General features: G+C 46.1%; 1 protein-coding gene and 1 non-coding gene across 3 annotated transcripts in view; one reads left to right on the top strand and one right to left on the bottom strand.

Annotated features, from left to right (window-relative positions):
- The window catches only part of DISP1 (dispatched RND transporter family member 1), a 190,594-nt gene that overhangs the window by 109,624 nt on the left and 53,217 nt on the right, over positions 1–27,753 (bottom strand). The gene's annotated exons all lie outside the window — the stretch shown is intronic.
- On the top strand, positions 3,736–3,837 carry LOC115505737. The gene has a single exon (XR_003966104.1). It is a non-coding gene; the product is annotated as a U6 spliceosomal RNA (small nuclear RNA).

Genomic DNA, 27,753 nt, shown 5'->3' with positions numbered 1-27,753 from the left:
CCACTGACTGCCCTCCTCACACCCCAAGTTACCCGGCGGAGCGTTCAGAGAGCTGCAGACCCGGCCGTGCCTGGTCTTCAGTGCTGTTGGGCACCGGCCCTTCCCCTGGGACTTCCACTCCACCCCCGGCCTCCTCGGCCTCCTCTCGGGAACTCCTACTGGCCTGGCGCCCTCCTGCAGCACTTCCGGGCTGTTCCTTCGGGCTGGACCCCTCTACCCCATCTTCTGCACTGAGCTCCTGCTTTTTCTTCAAAGCCCAGCCCTCAGGCATGTCTCAGGGAAGAAGGGAATCACAGTGCCTTGCTCTTGTCCTTAAGACACAGATTACAGGTGTCACTTACACGTGTCTGACTGATAGCTGACCCTCTGTCTCCCCCACTAGACTCTAAAGTTATGTGAGGGCACGGACAACGTCCGCTGTTGCTCAGACAGTATTTATTCCCAGCTCTTGGAACTTCTGCACCAACAGCTATAAAAGGCACTTTAGGTAAGCTCTTAATTCCTAACAAAGTGTCATAGAGATATTACTACCCCTATTTAATCTTTTTTAGTGTTTACGTATTTATTTTGAGGGGGGAGGGGCAGGGGCGGGGAGCGACAGGGAGACAGAATCCCAAGCAGGCTCTGTGCTGTCAGCACAGAGTCCGACCTGGGGCTCAAAGTCATGAACCGTGAGATCATGACCTGGGCCAAAACCAAGAGTGAGACGCTTAAGCGACGGAGTCACCGAGGCGCCCCGTCCCTATTTTAGAGATGAGGTCACGAGCTCGGAGAGGTAAAGCCACCAGCACAGAGAGGAAAAACCAGCGTCTCAGCCTCCAGAGGCCACACTCTCTCTCCCTCTCCTGCTTTTACAGGATCTCCACATACTTACCTCATTTGTGTGCATGGGAAACGTTTCAAAGCAAGGAGAGAGAGAGACTAACACGGCGAGTGGCCCTGCCCTCGCCTCCCAGCTTTATGAAAATGTCTGAATGTTGTCTTCCTGCCCGTTTTTCTTCATGAACCATTACAGGCAGTGGGTTCCCCTGCGGAACAGAACAGACTGGGACCCCATTCCCTTTCTTCGCTCCGAAGAGGTGACCGCTCTCCTGAACCAGGGTTTTCATTTCCAAGCACGTCTTACGCCAGGCCTCCACGTGCGTCCATACACAACGGGTGAGCTGTTCTGCACTCCCTCAGACCTCCTGCAAGTGCCGTCCCATCACGTCCGCCGGTCCGAAACGTCCGCGGGCTGCTGCTTCTGAGACCCAGCTCACACACAGCTCTGCTGGACAGTTAGGAGTTTTGGTGTTTTACAACTACGACCGCGCCCTAATGGACTTCCTTGCGTCTGTCTCCTCAACACGCGGAGACGATTCTCCAGCGTACAGCTGACCTTGACCGACACGGGTCTGAACTGCACGGGTCCGATACACAGGTGCCTTACGGGGCAGCACCGTGAGGATATTTCCTGTTCCTTACGATTTTCTCATAGTTTCTTCTCTCTAGCTTACTTTATTGTAAGAGTATAGTATACAACACATATACAAAATATGTGTTAATTGACAAGTTACTGGTAAGGCTTCCGGTCAACTATTAGTAGTTAAGTTTTTTGTTGTCGCAAGTTACACACAAACTTCCGACTGTGTGGGAAGTCGGCGCCCCCAACTCTTGCACTACTAAGAAGTGAGATCGCCGGCAAGAAGGGTCCGTGGGCAAAACTGCTCACCAACGTGCGGGAACCTGCTTGACTCTGACTCTATTAAAGATGAAACATCTACATCACATTATCTACTCCACTCTTGCCCCATCATCACCGATCGACCTCCCCACAGACACGGAGCAAGTGATAAAGGTTTATGAAATAAAGCAAGTATCTAAACCAGGAAATTTATTAAACGTTTGTTCTGTTTCAGACACTATCCTAAGAATTTTAAGTAAAAAATACCTTTTCATTCTCACGACAACCTAAGAGGTCATTATCCCCTTCTGCTCTCTGACAGACCACGTCAGATGGACAGGTGACTTTCCTTTTCAGAATTCTCCTGGCTATGTTCACATATTTTTTTTCTTCCAGGCAACTTCAGCATCATGAACGTATCTTAAAATGCAACATCAAGAGCCCTTCATTTTAATTCACAATAACAAGCATCTAACAACTGTTTTCTGACGCTATTTCCTGCTTAAATAGTCTTTGGCCCTTTAAGAAGCCACACGAAACTCATACTGTTTTTAGGCTCCACGGATATGGAGGGGGTGGGGGCGTCAAAAGAGACTTAGAGTAACGTATATTCTATATTTTAATATTTTCAACACAGAGACAAAAAAAACATACATCTACACAGACACCCTTAGTTGGAGATCATGCAAAAAAGGTAAATTTAAGGCCCTCCATGAGTGCAAGACCCAAAGCTAAATAAATGCCCCAGCAGCCCACCCCATAAAAAGCCCAGGATTCTCTCCCCCCCTTCTATTTCCACCGCACCCTCCACAAAACCAGGAAACCACAGTGATGGTTTCCTCTGGCCTGGTGACGGTCGAGCCCTCACTCAGAGCTGTGTTCACCGCGGGCAGCAGCGGGATGAAGGGCTCTTGTAACAACTTCATCTGAAAAGCTACTGTGTGAATTTAGTTACTTGCATCTCAAAAGGTACAAAGACCAAGGAGAAGATGAGACCTCTGTGTTTTTCTCTGTAGTAGTTCCACCCTGTGTAATTTATTTGGTTCTTTTATAGCCAAAGTCAACTAACCCTCAAAGTTATGAGCTTCTAGATCAGCCGGTCACAGTTTCCACAGGCTTTACTAGCTCCTTGGAGAGAAAGAACCCCTGTTGACATCCTTGCTTGAATCAGGTCTTGGTTACACTCTCATGGTCTTCTAAGATACTAATTTTGTGCTACTTTAATGAAAAAATGAAAGTCTGCCACGAGACCAACTGATGATAGCACACAGACCTCAGCCAAGAAAAGCATTAGTATTTTGTTTTCTCTGTCCCAAATACACTCAAATTGTTCCTGGTATTTTTCTCGGGAGTTTTAAAATTGACTAGTTTTTAAGTTTTATGTCAATAATGGCTTTGTTAGTACTACATAAAACCTATGACTAACAAACGTCCAGAAAATATTTACATTCAAAAATATTTTTCTTTTATTAGTAACTGTGATTTAAAACAAACATCTTAGGACCTGAGGCGTCCCTGGTGTTGGAAAATTACAAGGGTATCTGCACTTAGAAGAGGTGTTGAAGACTCAGGGTCTTAGAATTTAAGGAAATCTGCAAAATGCAAACAGTTTATTTTGTTCTCTTTCTAAATAAAAATTGCAATTCCATCACGCAATTCGTTTCTTGACAAAAGGAAGGTTTGAGTCTTAATTGAATCATGGGTGTTAGAATTTATTAGCCTTGGTTTCACATGGAAACAATATTCATCTTTCATTAGTAAATATACTATAGTAATCAGCTCATTGCTAAATACAACAGATTATGAAGTAAAATAAGACGAAAATGCTTAGAATCAAGAATATAAGCATTTGGAAACTTTGATCGTAGGGGAAAGCACATCTGAAAATTATCCTCACGATGTTCCTTTCTGAATATGCTGTTACTGAAGAATTTTAGTGCATTAGAAACCATCCAAGTCAGCCAGTCAGGAGTCAGGTAATCTGGGTATTTCTTCGATGGGAAAGTCCACTAGCTGACTTCGATTAAAAAAAAAAAAAAAAACAAACCAAAAACCCACTACCAACAACAACTTTGCTCCAGCAGCTCATACGCTAAACTTAGGACAACACAGAAAAGATTCCATGGCCCCTGCATACAGACAGCATACAAATTCATGAAGTATCCCATATTTTAAAGCATCATAAATATACCAATGCTATCGGCTGATTTTAATCTGTATTTGTTAGGTATTGTGAATAGCAAAAGTAATAGACGCTTCTCGTAATGAAGTAAGCAACATAACCATAAACAAAGAAACAGTTAACAATGTTTCCAAATCCCACTCCCCGAGACAATCAGTGCTCACAGCCCGACTACCCCTCCGGGCTCGTTCACATCACCTATAGAAACATCTCACACACAGCCCACTATGCGTGCCTGTAAGCCCACATTCCTCATACATAGAGACGTGTTCCATGTAACGTATAACACACATAAGCAGGGTCCTCTCTCATTTTTGGGAACATGACACATACTGCTCTGCACCGCACATACTCACTGCCGTCCCGGTGATGCCTTTCATCCGCAGACGCAGAGCTCACGCCATCTCTCTAAGGCCGGCGGAACTGCTCGGTGTGGACGCAGCCTCCTTTATGCCCCGCACTTTTCACTCGCCCTTCTCTTGATGGGTACGTCCCCCTCCTCAAGTGTCCACCAACCCCCAACCCTTTCCCCGTAGGCTCCCTCTCATCAACCCTCTGCGACAGACACACACCGTGAGCACGAGCAGGGAGAGAAAAGCTGCTTTGCTAAACCACTTTTACGTGTACGGCTGCCCCTCAACGTCTCATATTCTGACACATCCAATGCACCGCCCAGGTAAGCTGCACGTCAAGACACTAGCTTAGGTCACCTGGTAGTTAGAGGTCTAGGGTTTACAAGAAAGGCACACGGGACAGGGAACCACAGCCCCCAGGCTCTAGCTGCAGTTCCGACGTGAAGCACCTACAGGACCCTGAGAAGTTACATCACCACTTGGATGTGTTTCCTCCTCTAAATAAGGAACTGCTTGAGCTGGACAATGTCTAGTCTGTTCACACTGAATCAACGATTCTATATTGCTCAATGAATGCAGACTTTATGACAGTCCAGAGAGGATAACTTACTAAAAGGACTTTTGAATAACTTCCACAAAAGGGTTTACTAACAAATTAAACAGTGCAGAAATAGTGAAAGAAAAAATATTGTAACCACTCAAGAAAGCAAAATGTTTAAGTACTTCCATAATATCATTATAATTACCTATTTATAAATAATATGCTAATCACAACTATAATGGTCATTTTATGGAAGCAGTGTAACTAAACATCACATAGTATACATATTTGGCTCAGTTCCAATTACTACAGATCTTGAAAATAATAAAACGAATGTTTTAAAAAGTGTAGTAAGTGGCTGAGCCTGGGTGGCTCAGTTGGTTAAGCATCCAACTCTTGATTTCAGCTCAGGTCATGATCTCATGGTTCGTGAGTTCGGTCCCCACATCAGGCTCTGCACTGACAGTGTGGAGCCTGCTTGGGATTCTCTCTTTCCCTCTCTCTCTGCCCCACCCCCCTCTCAAAATAAATAAACTTTGTTTTAAAAGTATATCTCACCGTGGTTTTGACTGGTATTTCCTTGATGATGAGTGATGTTGAGCATCTTTTCATGTGTCAGAATGGCTAAAATTAACAACTCACGCAACACTAGATATTGGCGAGGATGCGGAGAAAGGGGAACCCTCGTGCGCTGCTGGTGGGAATGCAAACTGGTGCAGCTGCTCTGGAAAACAGTGTGGAGGTTCCTCAGGAAATTAAAAATAGAACTACCCTACAACCCAGCAATTGCACTACTAGGTATTTATCCAGAGCATACAAAAATGCTAATTTGAAGGGCCACATGCACCCCAATGTTTATAGCAGCATTATCGCCATAGCCAAATTATGGAAGGAGCCCAAATGTCCATCAACTAATGAATGGATAAACATGTGGGGTGTGTGTGTGTGTGTGTGTGTGTGTGTGTGTGTAATGGAATACTACTTGGCGATGAAAAAGAATGAAATTTTGTTATTTGCAACAATGTAGATGGAACTAGAGTATATGATACCAAGCGAAATAAGTTGGAGAAAGACAAATACATGACTTCACTCATGTGGAATTTGAGAAACACAACAGATGAACACAGGGGCAGGGAAAGTAAAATAAGATGAAAACAGAAAAGGAGGCAAACCATGAGACTTAAACACAGAGAACAAACTGAGGGTTGCCACAAGGGAGGTGGGTGGGGGATGGGCTGCATGGGGGATGGGCACCAAGGGGGGCATGTGTTGGGACCGGCACTGGTGTCATCTGTAAGTGATGAACCACCGGGTTCTACTCCTGAAACCAACACTACACTGTATGGTCACTAACTAGAACTTAAATTTAAAAAAAAGTGTACTAACTGTTGAAAGGCTATGGAGAAACGTGGCCCCATTTCCACCTCAGCCATTCCATTTCTAGATTAAGGTTCTTAATTTATAAAAAGGAACCCCAAAGCTTTAGGGTCACTCATTTATTAAACGATCTTTATCAAACGTGAACAGAGTGCCAGGTGGGCCCTGTGCTGTCCCTAGGTTACAGATGCAGGAGCGACGCCCCTGAGGCCCAGGCTCCCCGCCCCCCCGCAACCCAGTGCTGGGACCGGCAGCACCCCCCCCCCGCCCCCGCCACCACCCTGTGGCCACACTGCCTCGGCCTACAGTTCTGCACCCCAGATGGTTTTCTGATTCAAACCGGCCTGCCCCATAATCGGACTTAATTAAGTTACATTTTAATGTATTTGTTAAAAGATTCATGTGTCATTTTCAGGAACACCCTGCTGCGTTCTGCAAGACAGAAAAGGATACTAGTGTTTACGGAACCGCAGAAGCAGGGCCCTGCGGCTGGTCTACAGGGGAGGTGACAAGAAGTTAGTTCCTTCCCAGCCACAAGTCACCGTGCAGTCCCGTGAACATGCACAAGTCACCGTGCAGTGATGTGAACATGTACCTGCATTTTAATCTGCTTGATCTCGGGCTCCAAAACATGCACAACATAAGGAAATACAGAACGATCCCCAAATACGTGCACGGACCCCACACCTCGGGGGCCACACAACCCTATGAAAGAAAGGAGTGAAGACAGAAGCCACCACCGCTAGGATGGAAGTGCGTCTGCAGAGAGTGAGGGGAGAACACGGCCCAGTGTCCCACCCTGCAAACTGCCAACCTGGACCAAGACCGCACTGGCCCCTCTGCTCAGCCCTCCCCCCACTCCTCCGCCCCTCTGCTCAATCCTCCCTCCAATCCTCCCCACCTATGCTTAGTCCTCCCCCCCGCCCTGTCCTCTGCCTCTCTGCTCAGTCCTCCCTCCAGTCCTCACCCCCTCTGGTCAATCTTGTCAATCTTCCCCCTCAGTCCTCCGCCTCTCTGCTCGATCCCCCCTCTAGTCCTCCACCCCTCTGGTCAGTCCTCCCTCCAGTCCTCCCCCGCTCTGGTCAATCTTCCCCCCCAGTCCTCCACCCCTCTGCTCATCCCTCCCTCCAGTCTTCTGTCCCTCTGCTCATCCCCTCCCATCCTCCCCACCTCTGTTTAGTCCTCCCTCAAGTCCTCAGCCCCTCTGCTCAGCCATCCCTCCAGTCCTCAGCCCCTCTGCTCGGTCCTCCCTCCAGTCCTCCACTTTCAAGACACGGAGGAGCTGGGCAGGTGGAGCCGGACACAGATTCACTGGGGTGAGCCCAGCTCCTCCGTGTCTTGAAAGTGGAGGACTGGAGGGAGGACCGAGCAGAGGGGCTGAGGACTGGAGGGATGGCTGAGCAGAGGGGCTGAGGACTGGAGGGATGGTTGAGCAGAGGGGCTGAGGACTGGAGGGAGGATGGAACAGGGGCGGAGGACTGGCAGGGAGGACTGAGCAGAGGGACGGGGGACTGGTGGGAGGGCCGAGCAGAAGGGCTGAGGACTGGAAGGAGGACTGTATGGGGGGGGGGGGAGGACTAGAGGGAGGACTGCGCAGAGGGGCAGAGGGCTTGAGGGAGGACTTCCCTGCACTAACCCCGCCCAGGGACATGTGGCTCTGGCTCCTGGTCTGCTCCTTGGAGGAGAGAAGGCATTACCATAAATCCAGCAGGGGGCCCCCAGGTGCAAATTCAAAGAGAAAACAAAAAAGTAACTTTGGCTAAAAGTGCAAAGGCATGTTTGGAAATTCGCCAGGTGTACCTGCCTCTAATAGTGAGTAGTTCCTGTGTGCATCAGTACTGCGGGCTGATGCCTAGGTGATTTCTTTTATATATTTAATTTTTTTTTAATGTTTATTTTTGAGAGAGAGAGAGACAGACAGACAGAGCATGAGCTGGGGAAGGGCAGGGAGAAAGGGAGATACAGAATCTGAAGCAGGCTCCAGGCTCCAAGCTGTTAGCACAGAGCCTGATTCGGGGCTGGAACCCAGGAACAGTGAGATCCTGACCTGAGCCCAAGCCGGAAGCTTAACCTACTGAGCCCCCAGGCGCCCCTATGCTTTAGCAATTTCTATTTATAGAGACCAACCAGAACAGGCTCCGGAGAGCCCTCACCACCCACTAAGTATTTTCTAAGCAACAATTTTGGGATTTTGGCTTTGTATGTCTATACTTAAAAGACAGAAAACCATAAAACTTTACCTTCAAAATTTAATCTCAGAAAAGACTATGTAAACTGCGATTTCGTTTTTCTTCAAACAGGAAGGGCTTTCAAGACTGAGCTGTTTAACTGTCTCGATTTTTCTTAGTTTTAGAAGATGCAGACTCCCAGCACTCCTGATCAGCGTGGAAAACTTAAATAAATGTGTAAACATGTAACAAACAAAAAACTTAAATGTTTCTATAAAGGGTTAAAGAAAATGTTGGAAGAAAACTTTTTTTTTAATTAAAAAAAATTTTTTTTACTGTTTATTTATTTTTGAGAGAGAGAGACAGAGTGAGAGCAGGGAAGGAACAGAGAGAGAGGGAGACACAGAATCCGAAGCAGGCTCCAGGCTCTGAGCTGTCAGCACAGAGCCTGACGCGGGGCTCAAACCCACGAACCGTGTGATCATGACCTGAGCTGAAGTCGGACTCTTAACCGACTGAGCCACCCAGGTACCCCGGAAGAAAACTTCTTTAAAACAAAAAAAATAATCAACTCCCAGGCAAGTGTATGGAAGAGACTTCCTGACATAAAACTCACCCCCTTGTTTCTTTCCTACTTTCTGGTATTACGACTCATTAGAAATTCCACAGTCAATTCAATCCTAGAACTTACAATGCACATGCCACATTTAATATAGTTTGGGTAAACAGAAAACTCAAACACAGAAAAGGATGAAGCAGTTTTCAAAACAAGTTTCAAGGGATAAAATATGAACTTATGAGCAAGGAATTATTAGTTTTAATCATATGGAGAGAAAAGCAGACCATATTTCCTGAGGTTTAAGGGAAAAAAATGCACCTCAAAAGGGAACGTCATTAACGGCTGTCTGAAATTGTACATCTATAACCTTTGAGGGCATAGGTGAATGAGACTGCTTTTCCCCCCAGATTACTCACAGTTAATGTAATTTGGCAACAATCTGAAGGTTACCAGAAATCTCTAATCACTTACTCATAAGTTATCGTCAAGCATCCTTTTTTATAGCAGCTCAGTAACAAGCAGCAGTGACATGGAAATTCTTTTTGTCTGACAGCAGCGGCATAGGAAGAGAATTCAGACGAAGAACACATTTCATGTCGCCAGAGCTGACAAATGTGAAAACTGTGCCAAACTCTGAAAGCCACAATTTCTATTAATTAGACAAATGGAAACCTTTTCAATTGATGCTGCCCAAATCTCAGGTTTTTCAAACAAAAGAACTGTGTGTCTCAAAGAAAAAATTTAACAGTTATTCATTTTTGAGACAGAGAGACACGCAGAGCGTGAGCAACGGAGGGGCAGAGAGAGAGGGAGACACAGAATCCGAAGCAGGCTCCGGGCTCCGAGCTGTCAGCGCAGAGCCGGACGCGGGGCTCGAACTCACGAACCGCAAGACTGTGACCTGAGCCAAAGTCGGATGCTCAACCAACCGAGCCACCCAGGCGTCCCAAAAGAACTGTTTTTCTTCCAGAGCCATTTTATTTTTATTTATGACTTTTTCTTATTGGAAAAAGACTGCTCATATTCACTGAATAATTTATCTGGGTTCAAGCTTTAAATGGTAAAAAAACAAGAACACTTACATGGAGTCCTATTCTCACGTGGTTTGAAAATAAAACATGAAGATACTGGAGGGGAAAGAACCACTTGAACCACTTGTTCAACACAGTTTTATTGAACGTGCACCTCACGCCAAACGTTGGCCCAGCAGTGAGGACATATCTAGAGGTAACACCGTAACTATTTTATTGACTCATTCATTCATCCAAATCCTTAAAACATGGATTTACCACCTATGCCAAGGCTTTGACAAGATACTAGGGACTCAAAACATTGTCTTGAGCCATGTTTCCCACTGCTGGAGACTAGAATGAAGCCTGGGCTGCTGAATGTGAAGTGTAGGGATGTGAATCCTTCACTTACACGTAGAGCTTGAACTCAGACGGAGACGGGGGCATAGACACATACACATTATTTCCTGGCTCAGTCTGAGAGATCTGAGACCTAACAGGGTCTACAACAAACAACACATTAGTAGCAATGTGCACACCCGGATCTTGGTTTCAAAATACCATTCTCCACGAAAAGGAACCAAAGCACCCTAGGAAAGGCTGTGTCCGGGGCTGGTGCAAAGAAGTACATGAAGAACTTACAACATCTTGTTCCACCGAAAGTTAAGAAATCTTTGAAGAATTATGGAAACATATCCAAAGGACAGAGGGGCAGTTTGTAGCTGGGGCCCCCACAGCCCAAAGCTGGAATAATTCAACCATCAAAATAATTAAGGACAGTAAGGAATATAATTCCTTGAATACAGTAAGAATCTATGAGTTTGAACTAATATAAATTTTAAAAAGGAAGAAAAGGAAGCTCTTTCTTAGAGCATAATACCAACTAATAAATATGGAAGTCTAGAAGGAGGGAGTGAAAGTCTGAGGAGGAAGAAGATACTAAGAACTTCAAACTATCTCTCCACAAATTACGTATTAACTACAATAGGAAAACGGTAAGTTTACAGTGGAGAAACTTGGTGGGTAAGTCAGTAACACTCGTACCGACATTGCCCGCCTACTGACAGGATGTAGAAGGCACGACACCATCCCTTGGCTTTCCCCCCAAAATGACGACACTTCAATCTCATCATGAGAACACATTAGACAAACCCAAATCGAGGTCAATTCTACAGAATAATTGACCTCTCCTCCTCAAAATATGTAAACTAAGGTCAAGAAAGTGAAGAAAGACTCCAGAACTGTTCCAGATTTGATTCAAGGAGACAGGAAACTGCCATGCAATGTGTGACCCTGGACTGGATGTCGTACTCGAGACAGAGGGCAAATCTGGATGTGGACCGCAGATGACCAAACAGTATTATATCCAGGTTAGATTTCCAGATTTTGGTATGTGTGCTGTGTTTTATGAGAGAATGTGTCCTTAGGAACTACATATGGAAGGACACAGGGGTAAAGGGGCATGATGTTGGCAACTTATCCTCAAATGGTTCAGAAAACGTTATGCACATATAAATAAGTAAACCGTGCTAAATAATTGGTAAATCTAGAAAATAAAATATAAATAAATAAATAAATAAAAACAAAAAAAAACAAAAAGAAAGAGAAAACAAATAACTGGTAAATCTAGGTAAACAGTATATGGCATTTCCTTGTACTAATTTTGTGATTCTTCTTTTTTTTTTAAAGGTTTTTTTTTTAATTTTTTTTAACATTTATTCATTTTTGAAAGGCAGAGAGAGACAGAGCGCGAACGGGGGAGGGGCAGAGAGAGAGGGAGACACAGAAACAGAAGCAGGCTCCAGGCTCCGAGCTGTCAGCACAGAGTCCGACGTGGGGCTCGAACTCACGGACTGCGAGATCACGACCTGAGCCGAAGTCGGCCACTCAACCGACTGAGCCACCCAGGCGCCCCTGTGATTCTTCTTAAAGTTCAAAATTATATCAAAATAAAAAGTTATAAACAAAACACTACAGTTAATCCACTCAAGAATGTGATCACTCAGGTAACACTTAGGACTTTACTAAACGTCAGTGGACAAAGATACATAGAACACAGATTCCTACCTTTGAGGACATCTCAGTCTTGAAAGGGTTGCTCAACCTTTCAGAAAAACAAATTATAACATTATCTTATTACCACTCTCTTTTAATGCAGTCAAAAGACCTCATAGGGAAAATGCATTGTGAAGGACGTGAACATTTTCCCACTGTACTAGAAGTTAAATAACAAACATTCCTAAAATAAATAAATCTATCACCCAAGAAGCAGAATTTTTGCTTTAAAAATATTTCTGTTGTAACGTGATCTATATTACAATATTACTAGAGATTCAGGGCGTATGGCTTTATTAACACTGTGTATTATTCTTTTTAAGATTTTAAGTAAGCTCTATACCCGACGTGGGGCTCGAACTCACCACCCTAAGATCCTGAGCCGCACACCCCTCTGAGCGAGCCACGCGTCCCACCAGACAAATATTACTTTTAAATGCCACATTACTCATTCAGCGTGGTGAACGGACTTTGAAAGAACAGTGTGACGAAGCCCAGGAACAACAGACGGTGAGACGGAGAAACGTGTGTTAACTGGCATCGACTGGAGGCCAAGAGTGAGAACACGTCCAAAGACGGGAGCTGAAGAAGCGCACTCGAGTCGTGGGCCCACAGGGCCGACTCCTACTTCATAAGCAGGGGGGGCGGTGGAAGGACGGAGCACGGGGCCGCGGCAGCCCCACGATCAGGCAGACACGCACCGTGGACAGTCTCTGGCACGGGTCCCTGCCCCACACAGACAAGGACACCAGCTCTAGAAGGAGGCTGAGCCACCAGCCAGGAGGGCCAGGGATGGGATTCAAGCCCAGGCTGACCTAATTCAGAAGCCACGCTCTCAAACACCACGTAATCTGCTCTTCCTGACACATGCACCTGAGGGTCTACGATGGGCACGTTTGTGACAGAGCCAAACAGTAAACAAAACAACCCACCCCTGAAGTTGCAGGATTTCGAGCCTAGAATACGTAAATGGCCGGAACGACAGACCGTCTGCAGGCTTCTCTATAGTGGAAGGTGTTACCAGCAATTGGGGTAACGATAAAATAGCCATCGTTGGCTTCAAAGTCGGTGGTGACAGGGTCCCTCGGGATTAAAATGCAAAGTCACCACAAAACACACCAAGAACGTAGACGCAGAACCTTCCCAGCCACTCGGCTGTGACTTGACCAGCTGTACTAACATCTCTGAAGAAACGTGTTAATTCAGAAAACAGGACGTCAACAACGGGCCGAGAAAAAAGAGATGGGCTGTCCCACAGGGCAGGCCCATTGGCCCAGGGACAGCCACACTCTGGTGACCAATGTGGCCTTACTGCAGAAAAGGATGTAGCCGGGTTCCTTTAAATATCTGAAATTTAGGGGCGCCTGGGTGGCTCAGTCGGTTGAGCGTCCGACTTGGGCTCAGGTCGTGATCTCACGGTCTGTGAGTTCGAGCCCCTCGTTGGGCTCTGTGCTGACAGCTCGGAGCCTGAAGCCTGCTTCCGGTTCTGTGTCTCCCTCTCTCTCTGCCCCTCCCCCGCTCATGCTCTGTCTTTGTTTCTCTGTCAAAAAGAAACATTAAAAAAAAAATAAATCAAAATAAATATCTGAAATTTAATCTTTATTTTTATCAAAACAACCTATTTACAGTCTTAAAAGTAGCTCTACAAGGCACTAAATGGGGAGAAAAGTGGCCCCCGCCCCTCCTTTCTTCAGCTACACCGTCTCTGTCGCTGTTTGCAGATCACATGCTCATTACTGCTTTCTACATTTTTTTAAGTAGGCTCCACACCCATCGTGGGGCTGGAGCCCACAACCCTGAGATCAAGAGTCGCACGCTCCCCCCACTGAGCCAGCCGGGCGCCCTGTGCTTTCTACGTTTTTCTATTTCAAGCATGAACTTTCAAGTTGCACGCGACAACGCGGACGTAGGCATCCGAGGCGTCCCGCCCTGCTCGGGACACTTACATCACACCTCACTAGCACTGAGTGCCTGGTTGTTAGGACTAAATAGCCCCTAACCATCATTCCCAGGGGCATCCCTTCCAGAATGGCCATCACATTCCTTTCCTGAAACCATGTTTCCTTCTAATTTGCAGCCTCTTTTCTATGCATCTTCTCAACCCGAGGATGATTCAATGAAAACACCTCCAGGTGGTACGTGTACACGCTGGACGGTGAACAACTCCCAACCTTGTCGACTTGGAGTCTAGACATCAGTCCCCGCCCCCCCCCCCCAGCTGCCCTGGGCCCCCGCCTGCCCCGCAAATGCCAGGCCAGGTTCCTGTAGCTACACCTGCTGCTCCCGCCATTCCCATTTGATTGCCCGCCTCCCCTTGGACTGACCCCTACGTTATGTCCCACCCTGTCCCAGCCTGTCCACGGAACTGAGAATCTTTCAACACCCAAGAGCACCTGCTGTTCCCCAGGTACAGTGTCTGCTCTTATCTCTGAGGATTTTAACTACAGTTTCTTTGAAAGGGCTATTGCTCCTTTATTGTTTCTGTCCCTCTGACATGCTTTTCGTAATCCCGTCTGTTTTGGCTTCTTTCCTGGGAGAGACCCTCCTCCCCCTCCCCTGTGTCCTCTGTGTGCGTTAAGGGTGAGACAGCAGAGACCAACAACGTCCATGCGGGGACGGCAGAACTTCCTGACGAGCGGATTTCCACTGGGGACCCTGCTCTCTCTCCAGCTGCTTCTGTCCCCTAGAGAGAGAGCCCCGTTCTGCTGTGTGTCCGCCTGGTGGGTGGGGGTGGAGGGAGAGGGGTGGGAATGACCTGGCAGCCGGCTGTGGGCCGAGTACTTTAACTCAGCGTGCTCGCTCCGACCCGATTCTGTTAGAGCAAGTCAGACCCTGGTACTCAAACTCGTTCTGAGAAAAAGCAAGTCCTTAGGACAGTCGGCAAGGCCCCACGTCATCGCCACTGCCTGTCACGTGTCCCCTCGGTATGCCTGACCTCCTAGCTCACTCTCCTCCGGACGACTCACCTCCTCGCTACTTCAGCCTCCCTTCCGTCTCAGGGCCTTTGTGACGCCTGTTCCTCCGCCTGGGACAGCGCGCCCTGCCGTCCCCACAGTTGCCTGCCCCTCCCTGGTCCTCGAGGGACCCTTGTCTTGAACTACAGCCCTCCCCCCCCCCCCCCAGCACTCACGACTTCCTATTATCACTTCACTGCATTACTGTTTATTGTCCGACTCCTCCCACAGGAACAGAGATGTTCTGGTCTGTTTAGATCACTAATCCACACCCAGCACCTGTAACAGCATTCACCCCTGCCCTTAACTGTGTCCGCAACTGAAGGTTCTAGAAAACACACCTCCAGTCCTCTGCTAGCGTGGGGAACGGCAGTCACCTGGCCGCAGGAGCAGAGACGGGAGCCCAGGAACCCTACCCCTGCTCCTCCGGTTTTCAAATACTTCTGTTCTCGGCTCCCACAGCACGTCTGCGCTTCACGTCTGTGCCTTCCCAGGCTCTGCTCTTCAACTGCTTGCTTACCTGCTTCCACCCTGTTCCGTCTTCTCCGCTCTGCTGAGTCGGCCAGCGCTGGTCCCTCCGTGGTCCCGGCCTCCAAAGCCCCGCTCGAGTTTCTTCTACGGTTGTCACCTCTCCGCCCCGTTACAGTCAACTCCCTGAGATCTCAGTCCAGGCAGAAAACAGAGCACGTGGCCAGTCTACCACATTCACCTGTGTTGCTAAATATCCGATTCCCACGACTATCTCGTTTCTCACACTCCCTTGCTCACCAAGAAAAGCCCTGATGATGACGGCTTCTCAGCTCCCATGTTGGCTACTTCGAAGGCTCATCCACCACAGATCGCCGTCCACAGGCGGTGACCGTACATACACGGGTCTGTGACCTGGATAAAGTCTCCGCAGGAGAGATACCTGCTCTTAGGAGGCTGAAGCACCAGCAGGCTGAAAGTCACACTGAGATAATGTAATCTTAGAAGTCTCTTGGGAGACCACCAGCGAACCTTTTTTTGTTTCCATACATTTATCCATCATGTGGAGTATTTTCATATTTTAAATTTCAGCAAAATATGGCTGGATTAACAAAAAAGGGGAAGCCCGAAAAAGGTCTAGAAGATAAATATAAATACACAGATAGGCAAGTAGGTGGGCAAGTGGATGGGTGGGCCGTAGAGATAGAGAATCCCTAACAGACATACAACGTACCCTTTGTCGGGTACCAACATGCTCGAGGCCTACGTAGGCCCTCCATACCTACGACAGTGTTAACCCTCACACCAACTCTGTAATCTGCTCTCCTAGCTTATACGTAAGACCAAGACTCGGAGGTCATACGTCACTGGCGTAAGGGCACAGGGCCAGCTGAGATAAAGCCAGAACTGTCCACTTCCAAATTCTGTGATTTTTATCCTATACATACTGCTTTTAAGTGTTCATTAAAACAGTTTAAAATGCAAAATGAATACATTTTGACCTGCTTCTCATAGGATGTTAAGTGCTGATGACATTTTGAATGCTTCCCAAAGTACTGTTATTTTTTTTTTTTTTTTACAAGACCTATACAACAAACATTAAAACCTACTGTCCATCCAATTCAGCATCCTGTTCCCAAATGGCAAGTGGCATCAACAGATACCCTGTGTAGGAAACAGCTGCTTTCCATGACACCAACTTCAGAAACTCAGAGGCAGGTCCCTGATACAGTCCTGCTTTTCTTGAAGACCCTACCATGAGCCGGTCGCGCATGGTTTTGTGTCTAGCAGCAAGCTCACGTCCGTCAGCCCCACGACAAAGGCCAGCTACGTCCGTCTAGAAAAGCCACCACCTCCGGGGGCTGGAATTCCAGGCACATCACCGCCGCCTTCTCATGGGAAACGCAAGCCAGCAGTGCCTTTGGGTTCAGAAAAAAGAAAATTAAACACGGCAAGCAGCCATACCTGGATTAGTGATGAATGACAGCAACCCAGCCGGGAATTATCAGTTTCATCTGGGCCGGAAGGAATCTCAGTGGAGGAATTCCTGGCTGCAGCTCTGCTATTTGCCGAGAATTTTGAAAATTAAACACTGATGCACTCGGAGTGGAATGTGCCCGTGCAGATCACAGGAGCGCAGGCAGCTGCAGCCGGAGGTCTACACGCCATCGAGCGAAAGGCTACGCGTCTGAATACGGTTTTCAATTTTTCCATTTGAACCCAATAAAAAATAAATGACAGCAACGGCGCTCAAAATATTCACACCCTGCAGCTGCCCAGCTAAATAATTCAGTATCTTTCTGAACAGAAAGTCTTTTCCCCCAGGACACATTTTTCAAAATATTAAATGTTCTGCTAGCTCAGCCCTCCTGCAGCCAGCTGCATTCTGTTTTGGCAACCGGGGAACGATGGTCTCCCTGTCCCATAATTGGAGAAAAATTCCAGTCCCATTAGGTAGGAAGCATTCAAATCACACATGCTTATAGCTTATAAATTCTGCTATTCTTAATATTATGCAAAATCTGAATGAATCAAAATATCTTAAAAGTAAGGAGAAAAGCACGTTTCGAAATTTTAAAAGGAAGCGTTTCACACTGCAAAAGCAAGCTAGTCAACTCTTTGTGTCATGAGGCATGAAAAGCACTTAGCAACCTAGGAAGATGAACTGCAAAACTCTGAACGCCTGGAGTGACGAGGACTTGGCCCCTGACCGAAGGGCATGTGACCCGCGTTTCTCTGCTGGCGCCCACTAACCATTTCCATGTGCTGATCTCGTAAAGGTTAAGACTCATTACTGGCTAAAACATGCGGCTTTCCAAGTAGTTCGGCGTGTTGTGGCTTCTATCTACAATGAAGATAATGCGGTTTTTCCTTTGGTCAGAAAACTGAAGAACGTCTTTCGAACGGTAATGAGCTGCTTCAACCCAGCATTTCCAACAGGTCTTACGTCGCCCCCACCGTGTGGACCTCACGGTTCCGCTTCCTTTCCCTGCTTTCCACAGACGGGCGTGAGTGAGAAGGGCCCAGGAGCGTTGGCAGGGCAGAACGGAACACGGAAACCCGGGTGGGAAGGTCGCCCACAAGGGACTCTTGAGCTGGCACTCACGCTCTGACTCAGGAAGGGTCCGTGACAAGCGAGAATTTGCTGTTTTCAGGTTCTCTGTGTGGCTCTGCAGGCTCCCTGGTGAAGGGGTTTGCCTTTGCAAACCGACCCCCACAGGCACCCCCAGGGCCCTCCGAAGGGCCCCCAAGCCCCCCGGACCAATCTGAAAATGACTGAGACTGAACCGCCTCGGTCCCCGGGACACAGATTTGCTACTGATCTGGAGAAGCCACTCTCCTGCTCCCCAAAATCCTGTCCGGTGAAAGCAGTTCCGCATCCGTATTTACCCGCTAATGCTCAGGCTTCAAAGCACAGCCTTCTGGGTAGGCGAAGTATGAGCTGAATACAAAGAAAAGAGGAATGGGCAGGGCAGGGCAGGAAAAACAGTGAATCGGAAAACTTTGGCTGGACAACAGGAGCCCCCATTTCATCACCAGAACTCAGGCTAGACTGGCCATGTCCGCACGGTGCCAAGGGACCAGGTTCGGGGACCAGGTTCAGGCTCCGCAGGGACGGCCTCTGGGACCCCAGCCGCCGGGGCCTCAGTCAGGGAAATGGGGGCCCGAGAAGCACACGGTCACGGCCTCGCCCCTGCAGGGCGTACGCATCTGCAGATTTTCACCTCCAGGGAAAGTTTTCTGTTTCGAGGCACAAATATTGTTGGACGACTAAGACTCTTTTCCGAACAGCCACAGATCATGGCCCGCCACCAACTTTATTTTATTAAAACGCAGAAAACACATTAATCATCAAGACCAGACGAAGGACTCTACTTTTTCTGCCAAATGGCTAACTGTAGATGGCGTTTTAAGGCCAAAATTCCCCTCTCCTCAGGCCCCATTCACTTTACAGCACTGCACACTGTTTGTATACGGACACATGTAGGACACGCACACACACATACACATATACATATATGTGTGTATGTTTCTCAAGGGCAAGGACCTTCAGTGCCGTGTTCACTATCACATCCCAGAGCTAGCACGTGCCACACTCGGTTAATTTGACTTTGTTAAGCGTGAATCTCGCACTCTGTTAGCTGAGCCAGGATTGATCACCAGTATTTTCTAAAAAGGGGGGTTGGGGAGATTTGTGTTTATTAATCTGGTCTGACTACTCGCCAGCAGAATTAGGATCCTTGAAAATGGCCATTTTATTTTTGAGGTCAGAATTATCCACGCAGAGATGAAAGGAGCATTTTCCTTCTCTAGACTCTTGACGCACGGTAAGCTGTGTGAAGGCTGTGTTAGTTGGGGATCTCCTTCTCCTGAAGGAGTCCAACTTTTCCACGCTATCATTACGATTCATGTGAATGACAATTTTAGTCCAGAAGACAACTTTGGGTCTTTGGCCAACTAGAAAAGAATATACTAGAAGTCTACGTTACTGTTTTCTTATAGTTGACATGCTTGCCTTCAAAGGCTTAATTAGAAACCCAAAATGCTGTCAATCTGAATTTTTTTTCTAATGAATTTATAAGTGATTCCAAATACACTGTTCTTCCACTGCACCATTAGTTTCTAAAACAACGAATGCTTTGTTTCCGAGTTGGAAAAGATACCACTAAAATGAGAGGCATCTATTTTGTTTTAACTTGAGCTGGCCACCTGTTAGGAATATTTGAAATGGGGAAAATAACACGGAACGCATGTTGTATCCCTAAAACCACTAAAATTTTTAAAAGCAAATCTGTCGCATCAGGTATTGAAGCACACACGGGAACGTAACAGTCAACGTGCTACCAGGGAACCCTGAAGTTCCTTCTACGACTCTATGGTGCAGGTGTCCCAGCCCTCTGAGCGCAGAGAACAGAGTGGCGGGCACCGTCTGGGTCCAGAGACGTCCTCTGACGCCTGAGGGGCAGATGGAAAGGGGCCCAACAGTCAGCGGGGAAGGGAGAGCCCCTGGAGTCCTCAGAAACGCTGGGAAAGAACGGTGGAAACCCTCCCTTAAAAGACGCATCTTCACAGCATCTCGTGTGCAAGTCCAGGGTCCTCCCTCCCCCAAGGCACCAAAGAGCCGCCAGGAGCCGTGAGGCAGAGACACAGGCCCACAGAAGGAGGACCAGGGCTCGGCCCGGCGGCCACCGGACAAGGGAAGGGGAGAAAACAGAAGAGCAGGAAAGCAGGAGGCCGGAGGCGACGAACACGGAGGGAGCGCCCGAGGGAGGGGTCTGCTGACCTGCAAAGCCCACATCTCTCTCCCGTGCCCACCACCTCGGTGTCACCACCAGTGCGGGAGACCCTCTTGTACACATTGCGGCTCCACCCGCAGGGCGCGGCTCTTACTCTCTCTGTAACTCCTACTGGCTGGCAGAAGGCAACACTTCCCCCAAAACAGGCTCAAGAAACAACAGAAAATTACAGAAGTATCACTCGGGTGATCACAAAAATTATTCAAACTGGGGCGCCTGGGTCAGTCGGTTGTGTATGTGACTCTGGATTTCCGCTCAGGTCATGATCCCAGGCTCGTGGCATCGAGCCCCATGTCGGGCTCTGCACGGAGCGTGGTGCCTGCTTGGGATTCTCTCTCCCTCTGCCCCCCACCCCCACTCTCTTTCTCTCTCTGTAAAATTAAAAAAAAAAAAAAAAAGAATTACTCAAACCTATTTGGAGTTAATGACATTTTATTCTGTATGAACAACATTCTACAATGTGGATCCGGAACAAAATAATAAGCCAAAAAACAAGTTAATAAACTAAAAACTTTAATTTTATTTTTAATTGAATCCAATTGTTTCAAAATCACTATCATCAATACAAATCCCACCGTAACCGTTCCATTCTACTTCCTTGCCACATGGCGCAGTGCCACATACTTTATTTTTTGCATTCTAAAAACTCAATGTCTTACTTAGAAACAGCTTTGAAACTTGGCTCATGGCCCGTTTGTAATTGATACTTCAGCTTAAATACCTTTCCAGCAAACTTACACTAACTTCAAAATGCTCTGGGATCAACCATTAAAATGTTTTTGTTTCGGTTACAACACTAATGAGCACCAAATGTTAGAATTTGTTTTAACGACCTAATACATCAAGGATTTTCTTAAAAGGCCAGATCGGCTATCCGTTATATAACGACAGGCAGATTAGTCAGTGTGATACAGACAATACTTGAAAGACTTAATACTTAAGTGGAGAATCAAACATAAGAAAGTTAAACTCAGAAAGCCTGCTCAATCAGTGATCCTATTTTCCCTGTAAAAACACCAAACTCCCGCTCTTGAAAGCCTCCTTCCCTCACTCTTTGTGTAAGCCACTCAACCTTCACCTGGATTTCCCTCTTCATATCAAAGACATGCTTCACTATGCTTTCTTACCCTACAGAGGAAAATAAACTACCCAAGATGTAAAACGCAGTTAAAGGACATCTCAACATACCAGGTTTCTTAAAGCCTGGTAAGAACCACTGATATGACAAGATTTTAGAAACAAACGTGTAAATGCTATTTTATCCATATTCATCAGGGATACTGGCCTGTAATTCTCTTTTTTTACTGGGTCTCTGTCTGGTTTAGGGATCAAAGTAATACTGGCTTCACAGAATGAGTCTGGAAGTCTTCCTTCCCTTTCTATTTTTTGGAATAGCCTGAGAAGGATAGGTATTATGTCTGCTTTAAACGTCTGGTAGAACTCCCCTGGGAAGCCATCTGGTCCTGGACTCTTATTTGTTGGGAGATTTTTGATAACTGATTCCATTTCCTCACTGGTTATGGGTCTGTTCAAGCTTTCTGTTTCCTCCTGATTGAGTTTTGGAAGTGTGTGGGTGCTGAGGAATTTGTCCATTTCTTCCAGGTTGTCCCGTTTGTTGGCATATAATTGTTCATAGTATTCCCTGATAATTGCTTGTATTTCTGAGGGGTTGGTTGTAATAATTCCATTTTCATTCATGATTTTATCTATTTGGGTCATGTCCCTTGTCTTTTTGAGAAGCCTGGCTAGCGGTTTATCAATTTTGTTTATTTTTTCAAAAAACCAACTCTTGGTTTCATTGATCTGCTCTACCGTTTTTTTAGATTCTATATTGTTTATTTCTGCTCTGATCTTTATTATTTCTCTTCTTCTGCTGGCTTTGGGGTGTCTTTGCTGCTCTGCTTCTGTTTCCTTTAGGTGTGCTGTTAGATTTTGCATTTGGGATTTTTCTTGTTTCTGGAGATAGGCCTGGATTGCAATGTATTTTCCTCGCAGGACTGCCTTCGCTGCGTCCCAAAGCGTTTGGCTTGTTGTATTTTCATTTTCGTTTGTTTCCATACATTTTTTGATTTCTTCTCTAATTGCCTGGTTGACCCATGTAAATGCTATTTTAAAATTACAGAAACAAAGAACAGAGAACTGACTACTCTGGAATATTCCAGAGATGAACACCTTGCACTTTAGGGACGACTGCCAGTCCACACGTGTCTCCTGAAGCCTCCGCACACACTTCAACAGCGTGTGACCCACCGGCATGTGGAGTGGCCATCATGATGGTGACACACGTGTCTGCCTTGTTTCTGCTTCTGTATCTCTCGATGCTGAGTCTTCTTGGCAGGGCCCCTGCTTTCAGACCTCCTTCACATCCTACCATCATGGTTGCTACAACCTCCATAAATAATTTCAGCATCTTTTCATTTTTCTTTTTCTCGTTTTTTCGTTCTGTTGTGACTTTAATACTTCTTGCCATTCAGTCTGGACTTTTACAGAACTGGACAGATGCCTTTCTTTTTGACTTAGCAATTACTAATCATTCCTTTTAGCTGGAACAGTCAAGTCTTGGGTTCTTGTTTATTTTATTTTATTTTATTTTATTTTTTTAATGTTTAGTTTTTGGGAGAGACAGCGTGTGAGTGGGGGAGGGGCAGAGAGAGAGGGAGACACAGAATCCAAAGCGGGCTCTAGGCTCCGAGCCGTCAGCACAGAACCCGACGCGGGGCTCAAACTCACAAACCGTGAGATCATGACCTGAGCCGAAGTCAGACGCTTAATTGACTGAGCCACCCAGGTGCCCCTTTGTTATTTTTATCACTGCTCAAAATTTTCCCTTCTTCATCATTAAGTACGACCTCTCTTTTGCCTTATTTCCATGTTTCACTCTACTCTCAATTAGGATACAGCTCACTAAATAACTAAAATTTTATGAGATATGCCATATTAAGAATTTGTAACAGATCAATCTACAAAGAAAGGATTCAGCAAGCAAATAGCATACGTAAGACTCATGTAATAAAAGCTAAAGCTTTTGAAAGAAATGTGCTAAAATAATCTCAAGTATTTTGGAAGTATCTATATATTTGCACCTGAACTAATTATCAATCACTGTTATTTATGCTTTAAAGAATTTCCGGGGCACCTGGGTGGCTCAGTCGGTTAAGCATCCAATGTCGGCTCGGGTCATGATCTCGTGGTCCGTGGGTTCGAGCCCCACATCAGACTCTGTGCTGACAGCTCAGAGCCTGGAGCCTGCTTCAGATTCTGTGTCTCCCTCTCTCTCTGCCCCTCCCCTACTCGCACTGTGTGTGTGTGTGTGTGTGTGTGTGTGTGTGTGTGTGAGTGTGTCTCAAAAGTAAATAAACATTGGGGCGCCTGGGTGGCGCAGTCGGTTAAGCGTCCGACTTCAGCTCAGGTCACGATCTCGCGGTCCGGGAGCTCGAGCCCCGCGTCGGGCTCTGGGCTGATGGCTCAGAGCCTGGAGCCTGTTTCCGATTCTGTGTCTCCCTCTCTCTCTGCCCCTCCCCCGTTCATGCTCTGTCTCTCTCTGTCCCAAAAATAAATAAACGTTGGAAAAAAAAAAAAATAAATAAAAAAAAAAGTAAATAAACATTAAAAAAAAATTTTTTTTAAAGAATTTCCACCCAGAATCTTCCATTTGGGAATATCCTGTTAATATAGTTTGAGATAAAGTATTTACAGTGATAAACCACAATTACTTAAAAAACATTCTATATATTTTTTTTACATTATCTTGGATTTGCATAAATTCCCCCAATAGTTGGAATTAATGGGGTTAATCATTCTGTCACTATTAATCAAGTAGAGAGATTGTCTTTTGTAAATCACATGTCTACCAATGCAAGGAACTACAGTATATAAATTCAAAGAAAATTCATTACGTCTTAAATTTCTACAATTTCTAAGTGTTATTCTCTGAAATTGATTTATTAACTAGGGATGAAACAATAATGGCAGATTTTCGATTGGACCATTCTTCTGAAACCTCATCAAAATAACATATGGCTACACTGCTATACGGTGCCGCGTTATTTCAGTCTGTGAACCATGAGGGGCACGAGACAACCAACGGATATTTGGTGGAAAAGGGTTCTGTGTTCAAACAAATGTGGGAAATGCGGAGTCCAGAAAAGCTAAGCCATTCTCACTACAGGCCTTCTCAGCATCATTAACTTATTAATATATACCGTGGCTCCTCAAAACATGCATTGACCCATGCGTCTGTGTACATTGGCAGGGACGGCATTTACGCAACTCTTCCCCAGTTCGGGAGTACATACCACATCGCAGAAGGGCATCTCCCAAAATCAGAGTCCCTCAGAACACTCTGGCAAATACTGAGATTTACAGACAACAGTCACTCTTGGTTGCTGTTTTCAATCTCTAACATAATGCAATTTCTGCAAGGTACTGTCTTTGTAAAGGTACTGGTTATGTGGGGAAAGAGGGAAGGCATAAAGTTTAAACAAGATACACAGTGGGGCATGTGGGTGGCTCAGTCAGTTGAGCACCCAAGTCTTGCTTTTGGCCCCAGGATCGCAGGATCGAGCCCCGCTTCAGGGTCTGCACTGAGCGTGAAGCCTGCTTAAGATGCTCTCTCCCTCTGCCCCTCCCCTGCTCGTGCACGCTCTCTCTTTCAAATAAAAAAACATAGTTATGACTCTTCCCCTAAAACAGTAACACCTGAAAAGACAAACGATGCTCTGTCCACATCAAGCCTTGTGCTGTACCTACAGCTTGAACCCTTCTGCTGTACCTACAGCTACAGATGAGTCCTTCTTTTTCTTTTAATGACAGGTTGTGTTTAATAGATGCCACAGTGAATTAGACATTTCACTAAAAATTCAGGCTAATGGGGACTTTAAACAACTAAAATACTAATATCGCCAAGGGCTTTTAAGGAAGGGCTGCCTATAACCATAAACAGAAGGTGCATGGAGCGCCTTGATTTGTGTGACATCACACTCCGGCCAGACTAGAGCGCACGTCTTCAGGGGGGCTCTCCCAGACCACGGAATTGGTCGGGGGCGCACAGACAGTCCAATTCCTCAGGTCCCTGGGCTATAGCAGGCCAAGGGCGTTCCTAGGTTCAAAATTCATCAGGTAACCAGCACAGATGTCACAAGAGCAGCCAGAGGTCTACAAATCCAGTCCTTCCGATCCGACGACTGTCGTGCCTTCTGACACCTCAGACGTGCTGCGGACAGAAGGAACACCTTACCAGCAGAAAGGCAAAGCACCCCAGAAGCTGCATATACCCCTCTTCGTTTGGAAGTTATGCCCATTCACCACTATCGATACACGGCCTGTGGTGACAATAAACATAACCTTTTAAATAACAACATATTCATCACATAGCTTGACAGTAAAAGAGAGTGAATGTCACCATTAGAAAATTTCTATCTTAACAAAATTTTACCGTAAATAAGATAAGCCCCCCTAGTATGGGCGGTCTTCTGGGGAGATGGAAATGGTTTTTAGAGCTGGTATTTGTGAGAAACAGCGTGCCCCGTGTGGTGGTGAAGCACAGACTCTGGAACTCAGACTTGGTGCAAATCCTGCTGAGACACTTACTAGCTGGCAACTCTGAGCAAGTCACCTAACTTGTCTGTGCCTCAGTTTCCCCATGCGAGTGGAGGAATATCAACAGCCACCTCATAAGGTTTTCACGAGAAGAACATGACGAATGAACAAGAGTACCAGGCACACAGTAAGCACTATATAAATGTTTGTTAAGTATGGTTTTATTTATTTGTGATTGAGTCCTATTATAAGAGAATATTACTTGAAATAAAGCTTACTAATCTTTTAAAAAGAAGGAGTCGAACACCCAGGGAAAGCAAAGGAAACATTATATCCAGAACAGAAGGATTTATAGATGAAAAGACGTATACCAATCTACAGACTGGTACATACCCATTAATTTACTCGTTCATTCATTCAAACATGTATTAATAGCTTCTCATATGCCCAGCAGTGTGGGAGGTGCCAGAGTCACAAAGACAGACGGATCAAATCTTTAGCCCGAGATTCCTCGGGCACTCTGCTCACTCTCACTCTGGCTTGTATCAAAACTTTGAAGATAACAAGCTATACGTATACAGTATCTAGCTAAATGGTATAACTATACACAGATATGTGGTTTTGTTGTAACTGTCCATTAAGAACTTTCTAGACGTGTCACAAATGAAAGTTGACAGCTGGTGATCTGGATGGACAAGCACATGTAACCACTTCTCTTCACTTCTGCTCCGGACTCGGTAGTTAATTAAATAAAGCACATCGGAAACGACAGCCCGGCTTTGACAGCTAAACTGAAAGGTTCTCTTTTCTGTTATCAAACAATTTGATTGAGGGGTGCCTGGGTGGCTCAGTCGGTTAAGCAACTGACTTGGGCTCAGGTCATGATCTCACGGTTCCTGAGTTCAAGCCCCACGTCGGGCTCTGTGCTGACAGCTTGGAGCCTGGAGCCTGCTTCGGATTCTGTGCCTCCCTCTCCTGCCCCCCCCCCCACCTCGTGCTCTGTCTCTCTCTCTCTCAAAATAAATAAACATCAAAAATTTTTTAAAAAGTAATTTGCTCACACTGAGAAAAATTAGTACGGATAATTTGAAGGGTGCGACTTGCCTCTTTTCTGAGGCAGATGTACACCTCCTTACCCCCTCCCGTTTCTGCGGTGGGTCAGCTGACATGTAACATTATGATGCACGTCCATCATTCTAACTTGGCCACGTGGATCTCCCTCACCTTATAATCTCTACATTAGATTATTCAAGTATGCACCAAGCACACAAAACTTCAGCCAACACAAATAAAGGGTGAGCTGGTTTTTAAAAGAAAACTTTTATACAGAAATTTTAAAAAGCTTGACGTCCATAACCCTTTCCTGAGCAGACAGCAATTACCCAAACACTTCTCTCCCTCTGCACCTGTCTCAGCAGTTGAAATCAGCACTATGTTTACAAATATTTAGGAAATCAGATAGTACGTTCTTAGGAGAAGTCCCTCAGACTTCTAGACTTCTCCATTCCCTGCTAAACCACTCCACTGGACAAATTTAGTTGCATACGTTTACCTTTCAATGGATTTTTAAAAATTTTTAATTGTGGAAAAGTACATATATAAAATTTACATCATTAGCCATTTTAAGTGTACAGTTCAAAGCGTTAAATAAATTCACTCTGTGTACAACCAACGTTCATCTTGCAACTGAATCTCTGCACCCAGTAAACAGCACCTCCCTCCCCCCCCCCACCTCCAGCCCCTCACAGCCACCACTCACTCTACTTTCCGTGACTCTGACCACTCTAGACACCTCCTACTTCCCTGTTCGGGACTGGCTTATTTCACTTAGCGTCTCACTTAGCATTTCATGTCCTCAAGGCTCAAGGTTCATCCTTGCTGAAGCAGGCGTCAGAGTTTCCTTCCTCTTTAAAGCTGAATAATATTCCACTGTATGCTTACACATTTCGATCATCCGTCATCCTTCCATGGACACCCATGAGTAGCCCCCACCTTCTGACTACGGCAAATAATGCCGTGGTTGAACGTGAGCGTAAATTAAACGATTCGTCAAAAGTGCACACGACCAGAATCATTCAACGATGCATAC

This window comes from Lynx canadensis, chromosome F1 (genome assembly GCF_007474595.2).
Source record: "Lynx canadensis isolate LIC74 chromosome F1, mLynCan4.pri.v2, whole genome shotgun sequence".
NCBI classification, from domain to species: domain Eukaryota; kingdom Metazoa; phylum Chordata; class Mammalia; order Carnivora; family Felidae; genus Lynx; species Lynx canadensis.
This window is presented reverse-complemented; position numbering and strand designations above follow the sequence as displayed.